The following is an 18,611-nucleotide window of genomic DNA, read 5'->3' as shown; positions in this document are numbered from 1 at the left end:
TCATTTCTTTGCTTCCCCCACAGAGTCATTTCCAGCAGCTCTGTTATCTTGCAGCTGGGAGGCTGTTTTCTGACTCTCTCACTCAGCAAACAGACAGGTTGGTCTCGACATGCAACTGGGATATCTCATCCTCACTGCTTTCCTGGGGCAACTGCTGGGTAAGTCCTGGCTTTCTGTAAACACATACTACTTCTTCTCCTAAGGAAACCCTTGCCAAACTTATCAGGTTCATGCAGAGAACTACTCTTACAGGAGATCTCTGGAAATATCAGCTCACACTTTAATTTTGCACCAGTTCTCTCAAGATGCTCTTGCTTTTGGAAATGGAAAGAGAGATGAGTCAGACCCTTTCTCCTGCTTTCCTCTCTCCTTCAATCCATCTCTCTCTGCCTCTCTCTTCTCATCCACCTGCTGTCACCACAGCAGTTCTCAGCTCTCTCTGCACTCCAACATTTCTCCCTTTCCAATGCAAATTAGCAGATCTTGTCAGAGCTGCCCCAGGGACTATAAAGCTCTCATCCCACTCCCATTAATAGGGTGTCCCATTCTGCCTCCTGGCTGGCGCATACCTGCTGTGGCTTCCAGTTTTCTCCTGGTTGTCAGCATAGACAGGGATCCCTCTTTCTACTCTTCAGCTCAGCATTGCATATAGTCAGGGAGCCAGGAGCCCTCAGACATGGCAGGGATGGGGAAACAGGATTAATCTTTTTGCCATAGCTCCATGGACGCCAAAACATGCTGGCAGGGTGCTGGTCCCAGCACACAAAGGTCAGGCATGACAGGCTGTTCCCTCGTTGTCTGGGCTGTAGGAGAAGCAGCAGGGAGGAGGAGCAGGGACACAGCACAGCTCTCCTCAGGGTCCATGCTGGGCTGAGAACTCCAAGCTCCTGCCCAAAACAGCTCTCAACCTGGCTGTACCAAGGATTTTCCTGCAGGACAAGGGACAGGGAGCCTTCTCTACCTGGGTTTTGAATCCGCTGCTGGTTTGCTTCCCAGAGCCCTTCCCTGCAGAGCTGCTGACCTTCACTTTCTTCCAGGCACCATGGGGCAAACCACCGTCACCCAGAAGGAAGGACAAGTCACAGTGAAGCAGAGAGACACCTTCCAAACAACATGCACATACCAGACCTCCTACTTTCAAGGTTTACTCTGGTACCAGCAGAAGAAAGGCCAAGCCCCACAGCTTCTCTCATATCAGGCAGTAGCTGGCCCCAAGCACAGCGGCCGTCTCACCACCTTGCTGAACACCACAGGGAAATACAGCCTGCTGCAGCTGGAGGAAGTCGAGGTCTCTGACAGTGCCTTGTACCTCTGTGCTGTGCAAGACACCGTGGTGCAGGGAGCTTCCTTGGCTGAGCAACAAGGCAGGGGAGGGAGGGGATGTGCCTGTACAAGGCTGAGCTTGGGGAAAGGGGCTCTCAGCTCTCCCCTGACACTGCTACTTCCCCTGTACACCCAGGGATCTGCAGGCTGAGAGTCTTTTCCAGGAGAGGAGAGTGGCTGTGGCTTGAGGGGAAGAAGAATGTGGTGAAAGGGCCTCAGGTTCCCTTGTTTTCATCATGGGTTATGTGGTTATTCTTACCAATTGCTCTGGTGACCTGATGAGCAATGCAGGGTTCTGGGACTGCTGGTGCAATGGTTCCTTGTTGCTGCTTTTTGCTTTCGTCATTTAGCTGCTGCACGTTGCTTCTTCGGGTATTCCTGCAGGCCTGTCTGTTAGAGTACCTGCTCCGGGATGTTTTTCTCAGAGGTCAGAGTTCAAAGTAAGATGAAAAACATGAATAACATGCCATCTGGCAGTGCTCCTTCCTGGAATTACACAATTACAACAAATTTGGAAAATACTCAGACCTACTCTGTGAACCCTCCAGTTACTGCATGGCTGTGTGCTGGGATGTGGAGGACCTGCTCTCCCCCAGTGCACTCTGCCTGTCCTTGGAGCCCTCCTCATGCCCTACCTCACGGGCTTCCCCCAGCCCTGCCTCATTTCTTCTGCAGTGGGAGCAGGCTGTACAACTCTATCCAGAGCACAATGGGGGAGCAGACCACCAGGCAGAGGTGGGCAACAGGCCCTGCCAGGAGAAGAGCCGGCTTTGGGGAAAGCTGCTTCATGCCTGAGGGAAGGCCAGGCATGACAGAGCAGCTATGGGGGCTTGGGCACTGGCTGCTGTCCTTGTGGGTCCCTGTCTGGTGGGAGGTGGGGGTGTGTGAGAGACATGAGGGTCCCGGTATGTGGGCTGGCCGGCCTGATTTCTACATCAGCCTGTGAGTCACCTTAGCCCTGCAAATCTGTGTAACCACTGGGCTGTGCAGGGAGCTGTTTGGGGCTGGAGGGTGTATAGGGTATATAGGTTCTGCAGAATTCCATTCTGCACCATCTTGTCATCTGTTGACCTCTCAGAGCCTGCAGCAGTGCTGGGCTCCTCACTGGGGAATAGCAGCACTATGCTCCATATCTGCAGGACATGCTCTGAGGCCAAGGAGTCATATCTGAACAGAGATGGCAGAATGCAGGGCCTGATCTCCACTGGCTGTGGAGGAACTGAGTTTGTCTTCCTCAGCTCCAAGAGACAGAGACTGCAAGGGACCCATTGCCTTGTCTCTCACCCTTCTCTTCCTCTGGGAATGATGAAAAGTACACTTGCATCCTGACCTTCTCCCCACACCTCCCAAGGCAGTGCCTTTCACCGTGGAAACATGAGACAATGTCCACCAAGAAAAGAAATATGTGGAGGCAGAGGCTGTGATGCAGAAAATTTAAAGACTCTTAGGTGGGAAACAAGTTCACTTGTCGAGGAGGCTGTTGGTTCAAGGAGAGCAAGAGCAGCTGCTGAAAGTCTGTGCCCATTGCCCACAGTGGAGATCTCACAGGGCATCCATGTGACTGCCCCACAGAGGGAGAGGGGTCAGCAAATGCCCCATGTTGGTTCTGAGGGTCTTAAGGACCAGAAGAACAGAAGACAAGAAAGAGATGGAAGAGAGAGAAAGGCAGGGAAGTTAGACTTTGGCCATGTTTTCAGAGAGCCCCATCTGCCCTCCTTTGAAAGAGCAGCCCTGGACGTTCAGCTTCTCTGAAATCAATGGCCGGAACCTTTGTTCTCAGTTTAGCATAAGCTTCTGGGCTCCAGGTGGTCCTTGTCCAGGCTGTCACCAATGGCTTCAGCAGGGGGGGCACCTTCTGCCACAGTAGCGGCTGGAAATGCCAGAGAGGTCACAGCACCCAGAGTTGATGGGCACTCCATCACAGCTGAGGATGCTGCCAACAGCAGCAGAGGTGGAGGATCCCACAACAGTGTTCTGTGGGAAGGAGCTGAGGATGGGGCCAGGCAGGGCCACCAGTACGGGAGGAGGTTCAATGACAACGGTGGAGTTCTCTAAGGTGCTCATGATGAATGAAAACATCCCAGGTAATGACATGGGCTGGGTGGTTGTTTTCCCCGATGACGCCTTTTCATTTCCTGGCTTATGCTATACCCTTTCCTCACAGAGGCTTCTTCTGAGTGCTGGGATTGAGAGGCCCCAGGATATTCAGGGCAGGAATGTGACAGTGCCAGCAGAAGACTCATCTCAAGTGCTGGATGAGTGTAGTACAGGCAACTGTTGTTGTCTTGGGGCACACTGGTGGGGTTGCCTATGGCTGTGTTGACAGGAAGGGTCCCAGCTGCTCCCAGCCCTGCAATCCTTGGCTTGTCACCCAAGGGCTTCCCTGTGTGAGGACGTGACACGTCTTTCTTTTGTCCCCCCACTCCCTCCCAACTTGCTCCAATGATCACTTGTGATCAGCTTCCCAGGCAGCTGGGCTGCACTGCTGGGTTTCAATTCTCTTCCTCCTAAACCTGCCATCTGGAGAAATTTGTTGACCTCTTTTGGCATGTTCCTGGCAGGGGATTACAGGGATCACAAGGGCCCTAATGCAAACTGGTTTTCTGAACGTGATGGGCCCATGAACACATCTCCCATGATGACAGAAGAGGACCACTTGGAAGGCACTTCGCAGTTACTGCAATCCCTCACAGTGCAAGAGGTGATTGAACACAATGAGGTTGTCTCCCTGCAGAGGCTGCCTGCTGCACTCCCAAGTCCTGAAGGAGCATTTGAGAGTCCATTTTGGTCCCCCCCCTCAATTGCAGCAGGAGTTGAAGAAGGCAGAAGTCCACCCCACAACTTCCATGGAGCACGTTAGGCAGTGGGACTGGCTGATCCAGAGATTTGGAGCTAGACCAATTTATTAAGTTCCATCAGACATCACTCACTACATGAAGCTTATGGCAAATTTGTTTGGGGCATAGAGCAAATTTGTCATCATTTGCACCAGCTGTTTGAACCTGGTGATTATGCTCAGCTCCATCTTGAAGCTGTCAGCACGCATGACTATTCTCCTGCTCTCCTGTTCTCATGTGAACACTGTGACATTCTTAGACTGGGTCAGAAGTCTCCAACAGAGTAAGAGTGCGCTGTGTTTTGATCAGACTTTCCACCTGGCTGTCATTATTGTGAAAACTTTTGGGTGTGGGGTACGCAGAACCTGCAGTCCATCCCCCATTCCAAAATCAGAGACAAAACCCAGTGCTATTTCATTGGTCTAAATAGCAGCAACAAATCCTCTCTGTTTTGCTGGGAGTCTCACAGCACTTCCAGCTGCAAGAGACCTGTCAGGTACAGAATTGTTATGCAGAACAGAAGAGCTACAAGACAAACTGGAGTGGTCTGTGCACAGGAAGGTCATGCCGAGGGATACCGCCCTGTTTGCGGACACGTAAATACATGCACCACCCTCCTGGTGGAGCGGAAAAAGGACTGGGGGCAGTTTTAAACCAAGTGACAGCCTCAGATATTCCAAGACCTGTTTCCTCCTTTTACATCTTTATTATGGTGCTAAGGAAGTCAGGAAGGTGTTTGGATTGACAAACTCTGAGAGCTCTGTCATACATCCTATAACCATGGCCATAGCTGTAAATTTTATTGATGTCTCTGCTTGTCTCGTGACTGTACATTTAACCTGGGGACAAGAAAAAGGTGCCCCAGTTTCTGGCTGTTGTGTAGGTCTGGGGAATGCTTACAGAGGTGCAAGGCTACGCCTGTTAAAAAAGAAGTTGATTGTTTGTCTATGATGTTCTGTGAGAAGTTTAAGGCCTAGGCAGAAAAACAGCGTGAATGTAAAGCTGGAAGTGTGGGATGTGCTATAAACAGATCCGTAGTGTAAACCAGCACAAGTGTTTCACACCTGTGAAGAAAAATCCAGAAGAAGGGCAGGGCTATGTTATCTAGGACAGGGAGTGTGTGCAGGGAACTGGGACACATGGCCCAAATTCCATTTTTCCTATGGAGTTAACATCAAGTGGATTTCTGTCTGTGCAGTTTGCTGATAGTATTCCCTGACCAGATCCTCTTCCGACACAGATACATCTCCATGTTGCAGACTTTCCCCCTGCTCTCAGGGACGTAGGATTGTGAAGGCTGATCTTGCTAGTAAAGACTGAGGCAAAGAAGGCATGCAGCACCTAAGCCTTTTCAATATCTCCTGTGTCCTTATACAAGTCCTCCTTGTTGCCATTGACATCCCTCACCAGGTTCAGTTCCAGTTGGGCTTTGACTTTCCTAACCTCATCCCTGCATGCTCGGACAGTTTCTCTGTATTCCTCCCAGGTTACCCATCCTTACTTCCTCCCTCTGTGTGCTTCCTGCTTGTGTTCTGGTTTTGCCAGGAGCTCCTTGTTCATTCATGTAGGCCTCCTGGAATGCTTGCCTGACTTCCTCCCCATTGGGATGGACAGCTCTTGAGCTTGGAGGAGGTGATCCTTGAATATTAAGCAGCTTTCTTGAGCCCCTCTTGCCTTCAAGGCCGTGTCCCTGGGGACTTTTAGAGGAAGACCTTTAAGGAGACTGAAGAATACTCTCCTGAAGTCTTGGGTTTTGAGCTTACTATTAACCCTCCTCTTTCCTCTCAGGATCCTGAACTCCACCATCTCATTGTGACTGCAGCCCAAGCTGTCTTTGGTCTTCACATCCCCAATAAGCCCTTCCTGCTTGGTGCATATGATGTCCAGCAGAACACCTGTCCTCGTTGGATCCTCTATCACTTTTGTGATGAAGTTGTCATTCATGCACTCCTGGAACCTCCTGGCTTGCTTACGTCCTGCTGTGTTGTCCCTCCAGCAGATACTGGGCTGGTTGAAGTCCCCTATGAGGACCAGGGCCTGTGAAAGTGAGGCTGCTCCTATCTGCCTGTAGAAGGCCTCATCTGCTGGTTGTTCCTGGTCAGGTGGCCTATAGTAGACACCCACTATACTGTCTTCTACACCCACTACCTGTCTTCTCCTTAACCCTTACCTGGGTGAGAGCTTGTAACCTCTCACTTGGCTCATCTTCCATCCCCAGGCAGAACTCCATGCACTCCAACTGCTCGCTCACAAAAAAGACAGCTCCCAGTTCCTGTGTTCCCAGCCTCCATCATGATATGCCAGTCATGGGAGCCATCCCACCCTGTCTCTGTGATCCCAATGCGATTGTAGGCCTGCAACTATACACAGATCTCAGTCTGTAATAATACTGATAGACCTTGGGCTGCCTGGTGCTCTGAGTTGGAGGACCACGACTGTGGGAACAGTGAATTTCCATTTGTGGACACTGAAATTGGAAGGGATTCAGTTGTATCAGCTGAATGTTCCTAAGTCCCTGGGGCCAGATGGGATTCATGCCAGAGTACTGAAACAGCTGGTGGATGTTAGGGAAGGACCCCTCTAGATCATCTACCAAAGGTCTTGGGAGTCTGGGGAGGGCCCTGCTGACTGGAAGCTACCCAATGTTGTTCCAATTTACAAGAAGGGTGCGAGGGAAGACCCAGGAAACTACAGACCTGTTAAACTAGCCTCTCTCCGTGGAAAAGTTATGGAGAAGATCATATTGAGTGCTACTGAAAGACATTTAATGAAGAATGCAACCATCAGGCACAGTCAACATGGGTTCACAAAGGGAAAAAGCTGTTGAACTAATCAGGCATCCTTCTATGATAGGGTCACCTGCCCAGTGAATGAAGGGCAGACAGTGAATGTAGTTTTTCTGGATTTTAGTCAGGCTTTTGATAGTGTCCCTCACAGCATCCTTCTGGACAAGTTGTCCAATTGTGAGATGAGCAGGAACACGGTGCAGTGGGTGATGAACTGGGTGAATGACGTGGCTCAAAGGGCTGTGGTTAATGGGCCTGCAACCGGCTGGCAACTGGTCACCAGTGGTGTTCCTCAGGGCTCAATTCTAGGGCTGGCTCTGCTCAGTACCTTTATCAATGATCTGGATGCAGGAGTTGAATGCACCATTAGCAAGTTTGCTGATGATACTGTTGGGGGATATTGTTGCAGCTAACAGAAAGAATCAAGAGCTAAAGTCAACAAGCTCTCCAAGCAAGGCCACAGGCCTATCTCCTGTGTGCTTCCCACAGAGCCTCTGCAAGACTTAGCACCTGCAAGGCCACAGACCAATCTCCTGTGTGCTTCCCACGGAGCCTCTGCACACTTGACAGTAAACATCACTGTGAACAGTGCTGGACTTGGCACCTGCAGGACCATGTTACAACACAGGGGGATGGTGAAAGGACTGACCAGTGGGAGGTTGCAGGGGGGGCGTGTGGACAGCGTGTGGCAGAAGCGGGGCGACCAATCGGGTTTTGCATGGACAGTGCCTGGCTGCATGTACGGAAGCAAATATGTTATAAAAAGGGGTTTTTTTTTGTAATAAATGGCTTAGGCTTATGCTTGATTCACATTGGATCGTGTGCTGAGTCCTTTTCTCCATGATACCGTCATGGCATTTGGACAAGGCCCTTAATACCATGGTTTAACTTTTGGTCAGCCCTCAATTAGTCAGGCAGTGGGACTAGGTGATCATTGTCAGTCCCTTCCATCTGTAAATATTCTTTTCTTTGCCCTTGTATTCTACTCTAACCTTCACATTGTTGAGAAGTTGAACTTACTTACCTTAATACTAGGGGTAGACCCAGCCTGCTGCTCCACGGCATTCAGGGTCTGGGCTCATCAAGCTGCCAGAGAAAATGTTGTGTGTCTCCCTTTCACCTGCTCTGGTGCTGCACAGCCAGCTCCCGTGCAACTGCTTGTCAATTAATGAATGCCAACGGCTTCCTGTCTGTTATGCCTGAGAATATTCTGTGCTGTTACACTTGCTGGCACCTGCTGTATCAGGAAGTGCTCTGGAAATATCACACTATCAAATTGGTGGAGGACTTGAGTTTTGCTCTTCTGCTCATTACAGGGCTTTTGTTGAAGCAGGGATGGACTATGTGAAAAAAATGTATCTGGTGCCTGCAAATCAGCTGGAGCAGCTCTGGGTGCTCCCATTACCCAGGGAAGACATGAAGGCTGATACAATCTGCTCTTTGCATGCTGAAGAAACCAGACTTGGTTGCCTACTCCAAGGCTAAGGGGTGTACAGCCACTCTTCAAAAGTACTTATCCCACGATAGGCACAGCGATCAGAAAAGGGGGAAAATAACTCCTGTTTTCCCAGTGGAAAACAAAACAAAGGTGGAAAAGCCCCGGGAGACTCCTGAGGACTCCAGTCCTGTTATAGGGCTCTGGTGAGAATGAACAAGAGAGCTGGTCCATCTCAGACTTCTCTCTTAGACAGGAGCTAATTCTACCCCAGAAGCATCTATTAATTATTGACATAACCCAGTCAACAGATGCGTAGGAGGTCTCAGTACCAGGGTCAGAGTTGGTGCTGGGGCCCAGGCCAAGACCAGACTCAAGAGAGTCTCAGTCAAGAGGTGAAGGCAACTGCTGTGGACTGCCTCGGAGACTGGCCAGGCCAGACACAGGCACAGACAGGGCAGATCTGGGGCAGGCCTGTGCTAGTTCTGAGCTCTCACAGAGACCCTGGACCAGGGACTAAGCCTGAGCTGGGACCCATGATTGCACTGGGTCTAGGTGGGCTTGGTCCTGATGCTCATTGTCCCTGTGTTACTGCCTGACTCCTCACTGACTCCCAGAGAACCTGGCCTGGGGAGAGGTGCCCTAGTCCTCAGCCCATGCAGGAATCACTCTGTCCTGCATCCTTGTCCTGTGATGCTGGCGGTGTGTGGGGTCTGTGTGAGGGCAAAGCCTGCACCATAGGGAGCAGTGTCACAGCAAGGCAAGGATGGATGGCCATTGGCTGTGGAGTAACTAGAGTTGTCTTCCTCATCTTCAAGAGGCAGTGCCTGAAAGAGGTCTCTCTGCAGTGTGTCCCATCCTCCAATGCCTCTAGCAGTGATGAAGGATCCCCTGTGCCCCCACCTAATTCCCCTCCAAAGCAATGGATTTCTCCCTCAGCAGTCAGTGTGCAGATGAATGACAACCTAAGGGACACAGGCGGGTTGCAGCAAATTTTTAATGAGTCTAAAGAGAGAAATGAGGTCACTCCAAGTAGAGGCCCCCAGTGCAGGGAGGAGCAGGAGCAGCCAAGAATGTGTTTCCCATTTCCTGTGGCAGAGTTCCCACAGGGCATCTGTTGAGCTGCCCGGCAAAGGGAGACAGGCTAGCAGGTGCCTCCAGGCTGGTTTGTGGGGTCCTCACAGCGGGCGTTGAGGGGAGCACAGGACAGCAAAGAAAAGAGAGAAAAAGGGTGAGTGAAAGAGAGAAAAGGGAGACATTTGTTATGTGTTCAGAGAGCCCAGGTTGGCCACTTCCAGTCTGTCTTTACAGGGCAAACCAGGGATGACCAGCTAGTCTGAAAACAATGGCATGAAGTTAGATCCTCTGTCCAACAGCGTGTTCTGACTTCCTGGGGATCCTTGTCTGAGGCCATTGCCAGCATCTTTAGCAGGGGGGGCATCTTCTGCCACAGTAGCGGCTGGAAATGCAGGAGAGGTCACAGCACCCAGAGTTGATGGGCACTCCATCACAGCTGAGGATGCTGCCAACAGCAGCAGAGGTGGAAGATCCCACAATGGTGTTCTGTGGGAAGGAGCTGAGGATGGGGCCAGGCAAGGTCACCACCACAGGAGAGGGCTGGATGATGACGGTGGAGTTCTGGCACTGCCTGACACAGGGCTCATTGCAGCTGTTGGCCAGCGGGGTCGGGCCACAGGGCTGGCATGGAAAGCATGGCCGGCACTGGTCGTAGCAGGACATGTCTTGGGTCTGGAGGTGCACCTTGGACAGAGGGCATGGAGGAAGTAAGACATGAGAATGCACGAGGAGCAACTTGTCACCACACCATGGGGAGCCAAAGAATATGCAGGGCCGGGAGCTGGAGGCTGTGCAGAGATGTATGAGGGCTTCTTGGCCTCATTCTACCAGGGCCTCAAAAGAGCCACCAGTTGTTCTATGGCTACTTGGTAGCCCCCAAGTCCAGAAGCCGCCTCAGTACAGTCCCAGCTTCCCTCCATTTCTAACCTTCTCCTTACTTCCCTCTCCCATGACAAGCAGCCCCAAGATCTGGCATAGAAGAGAGCTGGTATCAGCTGAGAGGTCCATTGAAGTGAGACCTCTTTTTCAGGAACGCGATGAAGGAGAAGGGTTTTCAGACTCACCTGACTCCCAAGGAGAAGGAGGCAAGAGAAGTGGATGAGAGAGCGAGGAGCTGGGCTGCCTTTTATTGTGGACCTTTACTGCCCCAGGCTGCCAGAGGCACCCCTTGTAGAGGTGATTATTTTCTGACAAGCTCATCTTGAATGCAAAACATCCCGGCTAATGCTGGGCTGTGTTCTGGCTTCCTCAACTGCTGTCTTTTCATTTCCTGCTTTGTGCCAGGCACATTCCCCAGTGAAGGCATCTTTTGCGTGAGAGGATGAGAGGCCCAAGCATTTCCAGAGCAAAACACGTCAGCGTGAGCAGAGGACTCATCTCATGTGCTGGAAGATTCCAGTAGAGGACTCTCAGGATAGACTAAAGAGCTGGCTTAGAAAACACACGTACACACACAAATCTAGACCTCTTGTTATCTAGAGTTAATTGAGAAGACTCAAGACACCCAAAGAGGAGCTGTCTACACTGTCCAGGGTCACCTCACAGGTCTTGGACTTGGTAGAGTCTGCAAGTTCTGTTTCCAAGGATTCGGAGCGGCTGAGGGAACACTGACCCGTGCTTGGTGAGAGCAGGAGATGCAGCTGATGAGAGTAAAGTGCCCAGCTTGAGCCCATTCACCCACACAAAAGCCCTCTCCCTGCTCTCTGTCTGTCCCTGAGTGCTGTGGACATGGATATGAGCTTTAGCCGTGGGATGAAGGTGCTTGTAGGCTTTGGTGGGACAGTCTGTGGGTTCATTTCTGATCGCATGATGAAGCAGGCCATGCACACGTGACCAGGTAGGCAGGTCCTGCTATGAGCTTATGCTAGCTGGGGAGTTCAGAGACCATGACTGGTCAATTGCAGGATCAATGTCTCCAGAAAGATGGTTTGTCCCATTTAACATGTCCATCTGCTTCAAGATGGGATAAGTCCTGTGTGTGAGCTGATGTCTCTTCACTGACTGTGGGAAGAGTCTGTAGAGTCTGTCAGAGTGGGTCCAGAGGAGGGCCAGGAGAATGATCAGAGGGATGGAACACATCTCCTATGAAGAAAGACTGATAGAGGTGGGATTGTTCAGCCTGGAGAGGAGAAGGGTCTGGGAACACCTTCTTGCAGCCTTCCAATACTTAAAGGAGGCTTATAAGAAAGAGAGAGGAAGATGTTTTATGATGGCCTGTAGTGAAAGGACAAGAGGCAACGGCTTTAAACTGGAAGATGGTAGCTTTAGATTGGACATGAGGAAGAAATTTTTACGAGAGTGGTGAGACACTGGAAGACGTTGCCCAGACACATTGTAGATGTCCCATCACTGCAAGTGTTCAAGGCCGTGTTCGATGGGGTTTTGAGACACCTGATGTAGTGACAGATGTCCCTGCCTGTGGCAGGAGATCATTAGACTAGATGGTCTTTCAAAGCCCCTTCCAACCCTAACCATTCCATGATTCTATGATTCTATGAATGATGCTGGTAACAAAGAAGGCTCTGTGAGGTCCTTCCCTCCAGGGCAGTGAGTTTGGGCTGAAAGGACCTCTACACAAGGGTGTATTTGGAATCTGAGTTGGTCCCCCAGGGCTGGAAGGACATATGCCCTGAAGGGATCTTCATCCATTTCAATCACAACCCCTTCATTACCTGTATTTACTAAGACTGAGATGCAAAGCATGACATAGAGGTCAGAAGAGAATATTTTCCCTTGAGAGCTCTTTTGGGTAGTGTGCATGGCAGGAGTTGGGTGCAGCTTTGGCTTCTGTTCCCACAGGAGCCTCTTGGTAAAAGAGGAGTACTGGTCAGGGATGGAATGTGTTTGGCAAGGTGAGGCAAGAGTGTCTGTGCAAACACCTGCTAAACCGGGAAGGAGGAGTTTAAAGTAGGTATGAAGGGAGAGGTGTACCATAGACTGAAGAGCAGGGATGTCACAAGGGGTAGAAGAGGTATGCATGGGGGACAGGATGGCAGGGGAGGCTCTCACGCTTTCCCTGTGGCACAGGAGATGCTGTAGTTACGTGTCTGCTACACACCTGCTCAAGAAGCAAAGACAGGTGTAGCCTTCTTCAGGCAGTTGGGGAAAGCCTCACAGTCACAGGCCCTGGTGCTCATGGGTGACTTTTACCAGCTCAGTATCTGTTGCAGGAGGAAAATGGCTGAGCACAAGAAAAACAGGACATGTCTGGGGCCTATGGAAGACATATTTTTGATGCAGGCAATCCATGAAGGGACTAGGGGAGTGTCTCTGTTAGACCTGCCACTCACAAATGAGGAAGAACTGTTGGATGATGTAGAGTTCAAGGGCAGCCTTGCCTGCAGTGACCAGGAGACTGTGGAGTTCATGTTCCTCAGAGGACTGACCAAGACTTCAGAAGAGCACATCTGAGTCTCATCAGGGACCTACTTGCTTGACAGGATGCCATGGGAAATTGCTCTGGGTTGCAGAGGGTGCATGGAGAGCTGTCTAACCTTCAAGGACAGACTCCTCAGAGCACAAGGATGGTCACCTGCAATGTGCAGAAAGGTGAGTCAAGAAAAGTCAAAGCACAGCTGGAGTGGAAACTTGAGAGGGGAGTGTGAAGGGAATCAGGAAAGGTATCTCCGAGCCCATTGGCAGCAAAAGGAAGGCTGACTAGAGCTGGGCTCATTGCTCAATGAGGAAGAGGACCTGGTGACAATTGACAGGGAAATGGCTGATGCCCTCGCTGCCTGTTTCTCCTCAGTTTTTACTGGTATGGCTTCTCCTCAGGCCTACCACATCCCTGAGCCTCCCTGCAGGCTCTCTGGGAATGAAGCAGCACCCACAGTACAAGAAGAAAGAACTCAGGAGCTCTTACTACCATTTGGAAATACACAACTCCATGGGATCTCTTGGGATACATCCAAGAGCGTTCAAGGAGCCAGCTGGACAGGCTCTACTCAGTTCCTTGAAGGAAGATGGAGTAAATCCTCTCAGAAGCCTTTTCTAAACTCATGAAAGGCAAGAAGGAGGTTGGGAGCAGCTCATGTGAGTTTACTGAGGGCAAATCATGCCTCACCAGCCTCATTGCTTTCTATGAGGAAGGGAGTGGCACTGTGGGGAAGGGCGCTGGCTGTGATGTACCTTGATTTTAGCAAGACGTTTGACATCCCCTCATGGGTGCACACACACAGAGCTATACACACTCACAGGCATGCACACACAGAGATATGTGTCATATGTGTGCACTTACAAAGAGGTGTGTGCACACACAACGCCAAAGGATCCCATGTGCAGATGGTGGTAGAACCACTCCTCCATACCAACGTGTAAGCACAGATATTCAAACACACATGCTTACACATGTGCATGCTCCTGCACGCATGTATTTGCATGCAGATATACATGCATGGTCATGTGCAGAGATGTACACACATAGAACAACGTATGCACACACATCTATGCCCACACACTTATATGCAGACCAATGTCACACCTGTCCATGCTCGCCTGCACGAAGGCACATGCATGTGATGAAACACATACACACCCATGAACAGGCGTGACCAAACACACTTGCGCACAACATTTGTGCACACTCATGCTTGCATGTGTAGTACCTCAGGGACACACGGACACACGTGTGTGCAAATGCACCCACGAGTACAGCCAGAGGAACATGCGTGTGAACATGAACATGCACACACACCACTGCAAATCAGGACGCCCAGTGCCAACTCTCAGGCTCTCAGGATGACTCTAGGCAAGTCCTTCAGACCCCACAGTTAAGCCAATGAATGAGGTACAATCAGCTTTAGTGAGTTCAAGAGGTTGACAGTGGTTCAGTCAACTGTTTTCTCACTAGAAGAGAGAGAGAAACCACAGCGGAGTCAAAGCTGCCATGGCCTTTCCAGACATTGAGCCTCTCTGTGTCCCAAGTCTGTGGGTCATGGATAACACAAAAACTCGAGAAGATCCATATTGCTGCAGCCACAAAGAATTCCCACATTACAACTGAGAAAGCTCCTCCAGCCTTAGATGCTTCCAGCTGTCCTTAGTGATCTCCTTAAGGGAGATGTGGGGGAGCAGGACCAGCCCCACCTCTGCAAAGGGAGTGGTGCCCCACTGATGTATTCACAGACCAGGAGAGCGTGGTGTGCCTGGAACAAGCCAGACTCCCCGCAAACTGCAAAAACGGAGGCTGGGGCACCAGAAATTACACTGACTGATCCCGGTAAGGAAGGCACTCAGCCTCTTCAAAGCATTGCTTTAAACGCCGTTTATTAGTGCTAGGAGTGGAAAGAAAGAGAGGATATTATAGGTGATCTTGCATCTCTTCAGATACTTGGAACCGTGAGCTGATCTACATCATCTGCTCTCACAGAATGAGAAAATCACAGAATGTTTGAGGTTGGAAGGGACCTCTGGAGGTCACCTGGTCCAATCCCCCTGCTCAAGCAGGGCCACCTAAAGCCAGTTGCCCAGGACTGTGTCGAGGGGGTTTTTGAACATCTCTAAAGAGGGAAACTCAGCAAACTCCCTGGGCAACCCATGCCAGTGCTCAGTCACTCCCACAGCACACTGAAAAATGTTGCCCCCTCGCCAGGGCGCAGGACACTGTACTGATCCCATCCACAGAAGGGTTAGCTCATCTTGATCAGTCGAGCTTTAAAGCATTTTCTTCAAAGGAAACAGCTTTAGTCATCATTTCAACTACCAAACGCTACAGCCCTGCCAGCTGTTTATTGCACATGAACAAATACCAGTAGCTTTCACATCCTTGTTTCTTAGGGTTTACATCAAGGGGTTCAGCAGGCAAGAGCGGTGTAAAGAACAGCCACCACTCTGTCTAGTGACCCTTGTGAGGTCACTTCCCATGTAGGTGAAAGACACACAGGTCATAGAAACAGGCCAGAGCAGTGAAATGGGAAGCAGAGGTTGAGACAGCTCAGTGCCTGCCTTCTGCACAGCAGAGCCACAGGATGGCACCCACTCTGTACCTGTAAGAAGTGAAGATCAAGAGGAAGCAGTCCAGGGTCACATCCCCAATATTGAACATGATCACAGCCTCGTTGGCAGATGTGCCAGCACAAGCCATGGCCAGGACAGCTGGCAGATCAGCGAAGAAGTGGCAGATGTGCCTGGGCCCACAGTAAACCAACAGGGAGGTGATTATTTTATGCAGAGCAGGAGGCAGGAAACAGGCCGGCCATGTCCCTGCCACCAGCCAGACACATACAGCCTGACGCATGATGGTCCCATAACACAGAAGATTGCAGGTAGCCAAACAGTGGCTATAGGGCATGGGAGTGCAGAGGAAACATTGGTCCCTGCCCAGGAGCTGGGAGGAGTAAAGCTGGGCCATGCAGCTGTGCAATGAGATGGGTAAGTCCCCTGGTGTGAGGAAGCCCTCCAGCATATTTGGAAGGAAGACACTGGAGAAGAGATTCTGAAGTTTCTGGCCTTCTGTCATTCTGTGATATCCTTCATTAGCCAAAATTCCCTCTTGGTGGAGGACATTGGTGTGGGGATTTCAAGCTCTCTTGGGAAGTGCACCAAGTACCCTCATCCATGCTGATCTTCACGTTCTCCTGCATGCTCTGTATCAGAGCACTTTGATCTCCCTCAGAAATACACCGTTTCAGCAGACTGCCCTCAGCTCCAACATGCTTAGCTCCAATTTCCAGCCTCAACGCGTTCAGCAGCATGGGCAACTCTTCCCTGCTACTTCTACCCATGCCAGCTGGCCATGGCCCCTAGACTAGGTGATGGAGGGGAGAGGAAGGTGGAGCAGCAGCTACAGGCCATCCCAAGGGCTGTTCCTTGCATTACCACTCTTTCAATTCTGCAAAGCAAAGCATCTTCTGGAGCCCCACACCCACTCCCTGCCACCCCAGCACAGCTTCAGCCATAGCAAGAGGAAACACCATTGCTCAAGAGCTCATGGGGCTGCTGAGCCCTCAGGGCCACCTGCCTTTCTGGGTCTTTGTGGGCAGAGACACAGCAAGACAAGGCCTGACGGTCACTGGCAGCAAAGGAGCCAGGGATGACTTCCTCATCTGCAAGGGATGGTGCCCGAAAGAGGTGCTACTGCAGGGTGTAAAAACCTCCCAATCCTCTGTGAATGGAGCAGGGCCTCCTTGTGCCCTCACCCCTTCCACCCCAGAGCAACACCTTTCTCCTTTGGCATCTTGGAGAGTGTTCACAGAGGGAAGGATGACATGGAGGCCAGGCTTGAATGCAGCTGAACTTTAATGAGTCAAAAGAGGGAAACAAAGTCACTCCAAGTGGAAGGCAGGAATGCAGGGAGCCCCAGAGAAAGCCAAGAGTCCTTGGCCTTGGAGAAGTTCCTGCATGCTGTCTGGCTGGCTGCCTCATAGAGGGAGGGAGAGAAATCCCCCCAAGGTGGCCTTGGTAGGACCTTGCTGCTAGGGGCAAACAAAGCAAATAAAGCAAATGGAGACAAAAGCAAGAATAGTCAGCTCTGCTGAAAACAAAATCCAGATTGATCCTTTGCCCAGCACCATGTTCTGAGTTGCTCAGGGTGTCGCCCTCGGGCTTTCCCAGCATCTTTAGCAAGGGAGGCACCTCCTGCCACAGTAGCGGCTGGAAATGCCAGAGACGTCACAGCACCCAGAGTTGATGGGCACTCCATCACAGCTGAGGATGCGGCCAACAGCAGCAGATGTGGAGGAGCCTACAACAGTGTTCTGTGGGAAGGAGCTGAGGATGGGGCCAGGCAGAGTCACCACCACAGCTGGAGGCTCGATGACAACGGTGGAGTTCTGGCACTGCCTGACACAGGGCTCATTGCAGCTGTTGGCCAGTGGGGTCGGGCCGCAGGGCCGGCATGGCAGGCACTGGTCGTAGCAGGACATGGCTCAAGGGTGGAGGTGAACCTGGGAGAGAAGCAGGGAGGAAACAGAGCACAAGGGTAAGTGAGGAGCAGCCTGGTTACCCTGTCACAAAGGAGCCAAGAGCCCTACTGATTTGGCAGATGGAGGTTTGGCCAGGACACACACCATTGTCATCACCCTATAAAGAGCAGCCTGGCTCAGAGAGACCCTCTCTTAATTCATAAACCAAAAGCCCTCTCAGCCACATCCCAGCCTCTCTCTAAGCAGACCTTCTCACTGCTTCTCTCTCCTGTGGCAAGATGCTCCAAGACCCACCACAGGACATAGTCAATATCACCTGAGATGTCCACCGAGTAGAGACCCCACTTTGAAAGGGCAAAAGAAGGGGCTTCAGACTCACCTGGTTCCCAACAAGAAGAAGGCAAGAGAAGGGGATGAGAGAGCAGGGACTGGGGCTGGCTTTTATACTTCCCCTTCATTGCCACAGGACCAGAGGCACCCTTTGCAGAGCTAAAAATTTTCTGACAAGCTCATCTTGAATGCAAACCATCACAGCTAATGATATGGGCCGTGCTTTTCTTTCCAACACTGCTGCCTTTTCATTTCCAGGTTTGGGCCATGCCCATTCCCCAATGAAGGCTTCTTCTGAACACTGGGATGAAAACCCAGGACTTCCAGAGCAGGAATGCAGCAGTGCTGGCAGAAGACTCAGCTCGAGTGCTGGATGGGTCCAGAGCAGGCAAGTGACATCAGCCTGGGTCACTTTTTGGGGCTGTTTGAAGTGTTGTTCTCAGGAAGAAGCTCCAGCAATAATCAGCTGGACACCATGGGCTGCTGTGCATGAGGACACGCCATGTTCTTCTCTTTCCCTCCCTCCTCAGCTCACCCCTATGGTCACTTGTTGTTGCCTCCCCAGGTGTATGCGTTGTGCTCTTAGGTTTTGACTCCATCCTGCCTAACACTGCCCAGTCCCCAGGAGAGCTCAGCAGAGTCCATGGTCTGTTGTGTTCCTATGTGTGTTCTTGTCTCGTGTGTACTTGTAAGCAGCCAGGTTTGTGTGGATGCACGTGCGAGCACAAATTTGTGTCTAATTCCATGCCAGTGTGCATGAGCCTCTCTCTGGGTGTCCTTGTGTGTCCCTCATCAGGGGGGAATGTGCTGCTCATGGCAGGGACACTCTCCACTGCTCTCTCCATGAGCAGAGGGCCAACCTCATTGCTTTCTCACGAGGTAATGGGCACTGTGGAGAAGGGACAGGCAGGGGAGGTGTGCACCTAGAATTTAGCAAGAGCTTTGACAGCCTCTCCCATAC

General features: G+C 51.2%; 2 pseudogenes; both read right to left on the bottom strand.

Moving 5' to 3' along the window:
- Positions 1 to 9,806: 9,806 nt before the first annotated feature.
- LOC137673677 (feather keratin Cos1-1/Cos1-3/Cos2-1-like) lies at positions 9,807 to 10,658 on the bottom strand (annotated as a pseudogene).
- Positions 10,659 to 17,014: 6,356 nt separating this feature from the next.
- LOC137673772 (feather keratin Cos2-3-like) lies at positions 17,015 to 17,833 on the bottom strand (annotated as a pseudogene).
- Between the last annotated feature and the right edge of the window lie 778 nt (positions 17,834 to 18,611).

This window comes from Nyctibius grandis, chromosome 26 (assembly GCF_013368605.1).
Source record: "Nyctibius grandis isolate bNycGra1 chromosome 26, bNycGra1.pri, whole genome shotgun sequence".
Classification (NCBI taxonomy): Eukaryota; Metazoa; Chordata; class Aves; order Nyctibiiformes; family Nyctibiidae; genus Nyctibius; species Nyctibius grandis.
The sequence above is the reverse complement of the archived record's forward strand: the minus strand, read 5'-3'. Positions and strand labels throughout refer to the sequence as shown.